The sequence below is a fragment of the Nanorana parkeri genome, unplaced genomic scaffold (assembly GCF_000935625.1).
Source record: "Nanorana parkeri isolate BGI_ZX_2015 unplaced genomic scaffold, ASM93562v1 scaffold1509, whole genome shotgun sequence".
Lineage (NCBI taxonomy): Eukaryota > Metazoa > Chordata > Amphibia > Anura > Dicroglossidae > Nanorana > Nanorana parkeri.
The window spans coordinates 214,518-225,206 of NW_017307777.1; positions in this window are offsets into that span (position 1 = coordinate 214,518).

Here is a 10,689-nt window from a genome sequence, read left to right on the forward strand (position 1 = left end):
GTATCAATAATCACTTTATATGTCGTTCATCATTTGTGGTTTATGTTATCATTTGGCCATGTGGTTCACTTTATGTGGAGGAACCACACAAAAGATTAACGACTTAGTGGCTAAGCAAAGGTTCTCAATATACGTTGAGAGAAAACTAGGCTCCTCCTCTGTTAAACCTTCGATAATGCTGTATCATGTCAAATTACCAACAATCATGTTTCTGTTAAGTCAGATTATCAAATCATGTTAATTATGTCTAAGCATGGCTTTCTACCATCATGCCATGTAAATGTTATCAATTATGTTATTCATATATGTATGAAGGACAGAACAGAAATGGAGTGAGCTTTTCAGGGAGATATATAATCATGTTGTCAGTTTTTTACATAATCAATTCAATCATTTTATTAATTTGATACAAATAAATAGTATATTTTTATAAATTCATTGGTCTGGAAGTTGTCATTTAGATGCATACAAAACCCCAGCTTTCCTTCTTTTTTTCTAAACAATTGCCCTTTAGGGGTGTGGCATCAACTGCACAGATCCAGGTCACCTAATTTTGAATTCAACTATAAATACATAAAAAACCTCCCTATCCAGATTTCGAGGTTGTGACAGCGATGTCGGATGACGTAGGTAAATGCAGCATCTTTCGCAAACCTGTGGAGACATCAGAGAGAGAGCATCAAGAGGCAATGATGTGCCAACAGATGGAGCTTACAGCACAGTGGGCTCTACTGATGAGGAGGGATGAATAATGAGGTGTCAGACCATCTGTGGGAGACATAGAATTCAGAGGATGAAAGTTCCAAAGGAGAGGCAGAAGAGCAGTAAGAGAAGATTTTGTCCAGTGACAGTAGCAGCTTTCAGAAAACTGAAAGGAGCAGCTATGCTAATTCATCTGGCAGGACTGTCCCACAGGTATTGGCCACTGCCATCCCAAGGGCAAGTCCACAGAGCTCTGCAATAAGGGCATTTTTTAACATATTCGCAGCTGACAAAACAATTGTGGTCTGCAGTCCTGCGGTGTATCAGCTGTGGTAAACATGGTAAACATACCCGCCATTTGGATTCCACATACATGAGGAAAATGATGACTCTACACCGCAGATATCAGTATGATTTTTAAGTTATCTGAATCTTTGGGGGGTGATGTTTCTGCAGATAAAAATGACTATCCAGCAAGTGACCCAAAGAGCTAAAGGAAAATTGCGGGGGTGGAATGTGTGATGAGGTAAAAACAAAAAGATGGAAAGAAAAAATAAGGGCAAAACCAAAGGACACCCAAGGTCTTTTTTTGAAATGTCTGGCTGGTTCCCTCCATAATGCCTGAAACAACACTAACACTGGGACAATATTTTTTATCAGCATTTTTTTTTCATTGAAATGTAAAGAAAGGGTAATAGATAATAGATGACAAGAGAGAAGGGGATGTATTTGTGTCACTGGCCATGTTGTCAGTGGCAGGGTACACATGACCATAGACATGGCACAATGCATAGGCAGCATAGGCACATTGCCTGATGAAGGGACCCTATGTGGTCCTGAATTGTCACTTTGTCCTGTGATTTCATGATCGACCAATCAATTATGTCAATAACTGTGTTTTGATGATGAAGATTTTGGTGTGCTGGTGACTAAAGGTGGCCATACACTGTGTGCAAATTTCGGACAGTTCTTGAGGAACTGGCCAGAAATTTGCACAATGGGTGCCACTGTTGACACCCTTTTGGCCAACGTCCCTCAATTAGCTGATCAAAGGAGTCGGTCAGAAAATCTTAATATGACCAGAGCCAGTAGCCAATGAGCTGCTGGACAGAATACAAAAGAAACAGCAGGGATTCTTCAATCAATTTGTTCATAGCATTGATGGAGAAATATGCTCTATTTTTTTCATTCAGCCCAAGAGTTGAACAAAAAAATCAGTGCATGGCCAGCTTTACTCTTTACTATTTGTGCTGACACCAAAAAGATGGCAAACAATGTTTCCACAGATCGGTTACAGCTGCAAAATGTCTAATGCTTGCTTCAGGGTAAATCCTGCATTGGGCCCCAGAATATGCAACCTCTTCTGTTGCATAAGGCTCCATTCACACCAGATCCCTTGAAATCCATTGCAATCCATTTTCAATGGATGTCAACAGATGCCAACATTAGGTAAACCAAAAAACGAATGCGTGTTACGGGATCAGTTCACACCACACCATTCCATTGCTTTGCATTACGCGGTGCTGAAAAAAAGTAGAACATACACTACTTTTTTTCACCTCAACATAATGCAATGCAGTTGTGTGAACTAGCCACATTCACTCCCATTCATTTTTTGGAGCTCTTGCATTAGTTTCCATTGAAAAACAGATTGCAATGGATGGGAAGGTACAATCACAAGTCAATGAACCCTCCATGGACATATAATAACCTTCTGATTTTGGTATGAATGGGCCCTGAAGGTGTCATACAATATTTCTGAAGTTTAACCACAGGCTACAACATGTCTAATGTTTGCTGCAGAATACATACTGCATTGCACCTCAGAGTTTGTGGCCTATTCCAGTGCTTTAGGGTTCAAAAATGTTTGTGGCAATTGTCTCTCAGATAATACACTTTAATTTTTATTCCAAGATAAAACCTGTCTTGTCTCTTACTCTTATATTTTGGCCTAATAAAGTTGCTTACATGCTCTGGTACATTCTAATATGTGTTGGCTTAGCTTTATACATATACAAAAAACTTTATTAAGTAGTTTGTATGGCTTCTTTTGTATATAAAATAATTTTAAAAGACAAGACTTGACAGATAGTTACCAGAAAAATTGCATAGGCAACCAGTGAACAAAATGTTATATTTTATAAACCTTTTGCATAACATCATGATATTTACTCCTGCAAATAAATTGGCTGCTGAAAAGCACATTTGTAATTCCTTGTATTTGAAATGTTAGTTTGCCCTTTAAAATATTATTTATTTCCTTAAAGTTACATAATAGTGTTGCTTAAACTATTTCAATTAAAATCCTTCCTTTATGTGGGAATGAAATAGGCCTGGTTTAAAAGGAATGTACATTCATTTTTTTAATCATTTTTTAACATACACAGGGTTATAAACTTACTGTATGTTTGAAACATCTCTAGTTATTTACACTATATGACATAATTTTTTGTCAGCTAATTAGTGCTTTGATGGCCAGTTATGTGTAGGCTCATTTTTTAAAAACCTTAAAAAGAAACGTAATTGATTTGTGAGTTAAATGAGATGATAGAGGCATGAATACATTAAAGACTCATGGATATCCCCTATAGACATTATATAGCTACACTAAGCATCTTGTTTGGTCAGGTTCATGGATATGCTGACCTGTGGATACATTTAGGATGCACTGACTTTGGGGCATATAACAATAGAAGGTACAACCCGAGCTAGAATCCTAGACAGCCAACCACCCATACATTCAATATCATTCATCCACACATAAATTGCTAGAGCATTTTGTGTTTCCCTTGCTTCTAGCTGTTTAACATTGGAAGAACAGTTGTTGGAAATCCAAAGCTAAAAGTGTATCTATTCTGAGACTTGATTACTGTCACAATAATATGCCCCATGAGGCAGTGGGCAGCTGAGTGGAAATTGTCTTTGCCAGAACTCAGATGTAGAAAGACAGAGCTGTAGCAGTGAGTGCAGAATGTCCCTATCAGAGTGCAAATAGAGGGAAATAACATTTTTGACTAAACAGAATTATAACTATTTGCCTTCAATATACCAAGTACAGTAAGTGTAAAATATATGTTATTGCATAATGAACTGAGACTATTTTATCATTCCTTGTAAAGATCTTTTTGGATTTTTGTCAGTCCAGTTTCTGACACTTTGTGCTGCCCATACAGAATGAACTGATAATGATGATGGCTTTTGAACCACGCAAATACCGGGGTGTTAACCCCCCTTCTTGTCCAGGCCTGACCATTTTTCAGTATTTAGCACTGAGGTACCTTAGCTGACATTTAATAAATCATGCAACACTATACCAAAATTAATTTTAGATAATTGTTTGGGGACTGATAGATCTTTCTTTTGGTGGTATTTATTCACCACTTTTTTTTTTTTACTATAAAAAAAGTACAGAAAATGTTGGGAAAAAAACATGTTTTTCTTATAATAGATATCAAACATATCAAGTCGTAAAATTGTGTGCGCCTGTAAAATTGCAAAAAAACTACCATACCCAAAATTGCCCATAGGGAATTCTTTAAAAACTTTAACCGCTCATCACTTTAGCATTAACACTAATTGATGGCCCTAAAAATATTGCTTGCATTCTGATATTCGCAATGATATGTAACATGTATGGGGCAATCAACGTTTTTGCACATAGTCGCATCTGATATGTGTTGCATTTGTATGTGGTTGTATGTGGGGACAGGGATTTTAATTCTTTACATTTTTTTATATGTGATTTCATTTTTTTTACTTTTTAAAATGTAAACGTATTGCTATTACATAGGGGGCTAACATGCCCCCTATGTAAAAACACAGACACAAACACAGATCCTCTTTATGGAGACATCAGGGGTCTATTAGACCCCTAATGTCACTTAGGGACCCCAAAGAAGCTGATGAAGCAGTGAAGCTTCTTCTCCAGCTACAGGAGCAGGAGAAATTACAAACTAAAACCAGAAGTGATATAACACAATGCTTTCAAGTTCAGTGATTGTAGGAGAGATCAGCCACTGGAATTGTGCTGGTATCCATTCAGTCTCAGTGCAGAGACCCACTGTGCCAGTCTCAACCCTGCACAGGGGACAGCGGAGCCCAGGATAGCTGGCAGCTGCAGCAGAATGAGAGCAACACACGTCGACAGCACCATGCATTAAATCACTTGTATGTAAACAGCCATCTTCAGCTATAAAAATGTTCAATGTTTCCCTCTCGTGCCTCCTTCCCATTTAAAAAAGGTTCTGCTGCATTCTAAAGTGAGCAGACCGGTCATTTGATTACAGCTGGATGGCAATTGGTTGAAGCAGATTATAAAGCCATACTTTAACTCAATAATTATACTATTGGTTGAAGTTGTTTTGATTGTAGTATTTTATTATTGCCTAAAAAGTTCTCTGGAAGTGTGAAAAGTGGCATTCCATCTATGCCCATCCCCATCTAGTCTGGGAGAAAGAAAGAACACCATCACCCTGTGTGCTATCCCACCATGAGAACATTGAAAGAAAACCCACAGCACTACAGGCACAGTGATTCACAAGAAAGTTGTTGTTTTTTAATCAAATAATTTGTATTGAAGTTTTAAACATAAAATAACAAAGAAACAGAGAACTGAGTTTGTGTCACTCAGAAAAAAAAGAGAGCGCACTACTCTAGTACATATCAGTAATAGAAAACAGTAAACTACACATTCTGATATTATAAGTGACATATGACACAATTTTGAAATTAAAAGATGTATCAAACCATAATGAATGAGAACCATTCGAAAGAATCCGGAAGTAAGATAATTTAACTACCTTGACCAAATCAATGAAAATTTATTGTTGCTAATTCCCCTAGATTGATACGTAATACATTACATTCAAATGTTAAAAAAATCTAACAGAGAAGTATCCCAAGACACAAGTCAGAGGAGTGCTATAGGAAAGTTGTTTTAAGCTTGGTAAATGTTTGCAGAGAATATAAGGAATATGAAGGATGCGCAGACCTATAAATTGTTTTTGAGGATTGAAAAAATAATCATGACTAATTTAAGCAGAAAGGAAGGGTGTGTGTTGGAATATATATATATAGAGAGAGAGAGAGAGAGGACTACAAATCCAGACAATACATTATACAGCAATGCAGAATAATACCACCGGCTATAGAGTACAACAAATCACAGCAATACATTATACAGCAATACAGAATAGTATATGAATTTACTACACACTCTGCTGTCGCTCTGCTCCGGGGTGCTGACCTGATGTCTCGGTTGGATGGTCTCAGCAGGGTAAATGCGGAGGATCAGAGGGGCAGATGCTTTCATCATTGCACTGCAAGTGAAAGTCCCACAGGCAAATATAAACCTCAGCACAATCATTAGTGAAAAAATGAAACTTTAATTACATAGACTTTCCTGCATTTATACCTTTTCTTAGCCTAACTTCATTAAAATAGTTGGAGAGTATGTAGAAACCAGCAGCTGCTGAGACCATGAACACTTCAGGAGTGGTCAGGTATATACAGTATGCTGTACAATATAGCATAAGTGCAGGGGTCAAGACTACAAAAGCAAAAGGCCAGGAGACAGGAGTATGTAACATACCGAGTACAGAGGACAGGAGTAAAAGCCTGATCCCTAAACTAGCTACAAAGTTTAGGGATCAGACATATGATGGGCACAGGAGACAGGAGTACAAAACATACAAAGAATAGGGGGAGGAGTATGTAAGGCACAGAGTGTATGGGTAAGGAGTACAAACACTCAAAGTGCAGGGGTAAAGCATATGTAAAGCAAAGAGCACAGGGGTCAGGAGGATGTAAAACATATAGAACAGCATCAGATGTGCACAATGCATAAAGCACAGGGGCCAGGGGTGCATAATGAATTTAAAAGCTGAGGTCAGGAGTATGTACCACACAAAGCGCCGGAGTCACGAGTAAGTAACACACAATGAGCAGGAGTCAAGTATAAGCAAACGTATAAAATACAGAGGTCAAAAGTAAGTAATTCACAAAACAGAGAGGTCAAGAGTAAGTAAAGAACAAATAGAGGGGTTAAGAGTAAGTAATGCAAAAAGCAAAAATATGAAATGCACAGAGCACAGTGGGTCAAAAATTAGAAATGCACAGAGAGCAGGATCAGAGAAATTCCCTTCCTAGGCACAAATGTCCTATTCCTTTTCGATTGAATTCCATTCCCCAAGACAAAACTGCCCCAGCACAAATTCTCCACCCCTTTCCTAAATGTACTTTTGTATCTTGATGTTGGTTTGCATTTGTTGATGAGTGCCCCAGGTCCCAAGATGTGACCATTTTTTTATTTTAATTTGTGTGCTTGCTGGCTTCTGTCTCTGCCCACGGCTTAGCAGAACTGTAGGACAGAGCCAAAGAGGAGTTTTAGAGCACTTCAGACAGGTGGCAAACTAACACACATAGTGATCCATACACTAACACACAAAGTAACACTTTGTAACACTATGGGGTCTATTCACGAAGCTGCTGAAGGATCTTGCCGTAGCTTTGGCCGATCCTTCGGCTAGCTTCGGTCCCAGAACCGAAGGGCAGCGGTACGGGCTATTCACAATAGCCCATACAGCTCCCGATCATGGCCGAGCGGCTCAGCCGAGCCGAACCCATATGCATCGGCTTGGCTGAGCCGTGCTGAAAGCCGAAGCTGGCCGAGCGGCCGGCCATTGGCCGGCCGACAGCCTGCTTCTGACAGGTCCATCAGCAAAGGGACCGAGCAGAACAGCTGAGCCGATTGCCGCTCAGCGCCATTCGGCTATTCACTCACTGAATCTTTAAGAATAGCCCGAACAGCAGTGAGAAGCCTGCCGGAGGTTTTGCTCAGCCGATCCAGATGTTGGATAACAATCATTGTAAAACACACACACTAACACACAGAGTAGAACAAACACTAACTCACATAGTAAAACATAACACACAATGTGACACACACTAACACACATAGTGACACACAATAACACACATAGTGGCACACAATAACACACATAGCAAAATTACACACTAACGCACATTGTAAAACAACACTAACACACCACCGCTAACCCTATCTACCCCAGATTTCATAGGTCTTGTTACAGTTAGCTCCCTCAGTGTGTGCTTTCAGTAAGCTGCCTCTGCCGTTACTCACCTGGAGCATGCTCCAACTGTCTCTAAAGGAGATGCACATGCCATTGTTGAAGGAGTTGAAGAAAGCCATTGGTGGCACAAAGAAGGGGCAGTACATTGCTGTCTGTGGCCAGTGACCTAACTTCCTCTGCACTAAATGGCCACTATCAATTTCAAGTGCTGGAGGCAGAGATCAGAGGCAATCATGGGTGGGCAAGGTGTAAGCTGTAGCACAGAGCCAAGAAGGAGATTCAGAGCACTTCCCTTGGCTCTGTAATACAGATCTGACAGGCTACAGGTGGGGACAGGAGCTGACAGCTGCAAAAAAAGAAAGTGGAAGGTCACAATGCTGGGACCCCTGGAACTCATGAACATATATGGGTTACATCCCCACATTGCTGGGTGCTAGCAATGCCTATGCTTGGCACACGTCCTGAACTTGGCTGTGTTGCCCTTCCTGGTTAGGCACCCTAGCTTCCTGTGGCAGGCCAGAAAAGATTGCAGCTACTTTAGACAGTTATATCTAATGAGCATTAGCCAAAAAGCAGCTGCAACACAAGCTGCCTGCCAAGCACCCAATATATGGTACACCAATGTTCTGGAACTCAACAGCACCCGTGCTGCAGCAGCTGCACCTGTAGCAATTGGCCATCAATGAGTATTTGTGTGAATGGACAAGGACATACTTTTTTTTGTCATGTCAGTGGCTCTAGGAAAAAGTCTGACATAGTGTTCTAGTCTGTACAAAATTTCTGGATTTTTCTGTGAAATATTATACTCTAAATGGGAATTGTTTCAAAACCTGCTTGGCCACTCCCTGTGGAACCTGGGCTTAGTATAAGTGCTCATGTAACGTGCATGGAGTCTGTGCAAAATTTCTGGCCTTTTTTCTTTGAAATAATACACTTTAATTGTGATTTCAATTATGATTTGAATTTGATTTTTTATTTTAATTAAAACTTGGTTGTTCCCGCCTTTTTTAAACTTCAGCCTACCAAAGTTGTTTATATCGTGTGCATCAGGTCTGGACAATATTTCAGACTTTTGTCTTTGAAAAAAATACCTTTTTTTATTTCATGAAATAACCTTAAATACGCTGTTTTCCTTACTGTATGATAGTAAATGGAAACACAGTGGACAAGTGGGGTATTTTAAGGACATATTAGGCAATAGCACTTGGCAGTGCATTCCATCAGGTAACAAATATAAAAGAACAAACATTAAACCAATGTGGTTACATTCCAAAGAGCATAGAAATGAGAAAAAAGGTTTTCTATTTAAAAAAATTCAAATGGAAAGATCATCATTTTCATTTTAATGTTACAAGCAATTAGGAAGAGATGCAAGAGGACAATTAAAGTAGCTTAAATAGATTACAAAAAAGCATAATGCTACAGAAAATAAAAACACCAACATAGTCAAAAATAATATGAATAGTAAAAAAAGTGAGGACAGAACTCGTAAGCACCTTTAAAGATGAACATGGGACATTGGTCACAAATGACAGGGAGAGAGATTCTGCAGAGCTTCCCCCCTCTCCTATCTATTTCTCCAGCACTTACTGAAGAAATGGACGGGGGAGGCAGTGGGCTCGGCCTCCAGTGGGGTGGATCTCAACAGTATTGTCAGGATCCGTCCCGGCTGCAGCATGCTCTGCGCTCTCAGCATATAGCGGGCAATAGCCCACTATATTCTGAGTTTTGGGTCACCGGAAGACATTATTATATGTCCTCCTTTGACCATGAAGAGAACAATAGCCAAAAAAAGTTAGGCCATAGTTCTCTTTTAAGTTAAAGAATAGGGCATATTGGCGTAGAAGACATTGTATGTGCATGGCTAGAAATCTGGTTACAGTAATACGTCCAGAGAGAAGTGATAAATGGATAATTCTCTAAATGGTCTAAGGTTACCAGTGGTGTGCCCCACATTGCAGATATACAGCAATGAGGTTCAAGACACTAAGTACACTGCTATATTTTAAACTTGATTCAAGACAAAAAGGTACAGTTTTTCAGGGTACTGCTTAAACGCAATAAACATTTTTTAAACATTTCCTATAAGACTGCAAATACTCACTTCCTGAGGTCCTGATGTCCACTTTAATTAATACAGCTTTGTACATTACTTCCATCAGGCTGTGATTGGACATTGAGGGAGAAGCAGTAGACTAAGAACTAATTTCATTGTCACTCTGCTCTCTCTTTCGGTCAGCATGCCCATTGTTAGCACATGAGCATGGCAGCACAATTGATTGGCTTCTTGTAATGCTTTTCTCTCTGAGCTCCACTTAGAAGGCAGTGCAAAAAAAGCTGATACCAAGACAAATTTAAGTACAGTTATTGCCTTCAACAATCCTCTAATGATATTCTAATGAATGCATTCCTGCATGAATTGGTGTATTTTGTTTTTATCAACCTAGAGCTCAACTTTAATTGTTTTTATTAAATACACAGCAGCATAGCAACCTTGGTCTTTTGCAATTAATTTCTTGCCAAAAAATAAATATACACAAAACTTAAATGAAAAAAAGTAAAAATAATTATACATAAATAACACATTTTACACATACATAATATTGTAAATTGGGATCACCCAGGCTTATGTTAAAACAAGTCTAATTTTATGCAGTAAATGTTTGTGAAACCTAAAGAGCTATGAAAGCAGGATCTGATTTATTACAGAGTTACATTTTTGTATGTGTTTTTAACACCTTATTTATAGTATAAATTTCACTTTCTCATGTATATACTGTACACCCACAACTCTACCATTACATATATTATACCTGGAAATTCAGGTGGATCTGAACATCTAGAACTATCAAGCTCTTTTCTCCCAGCCTTGCTATCCCTGCCCCCCCCCCCCCTT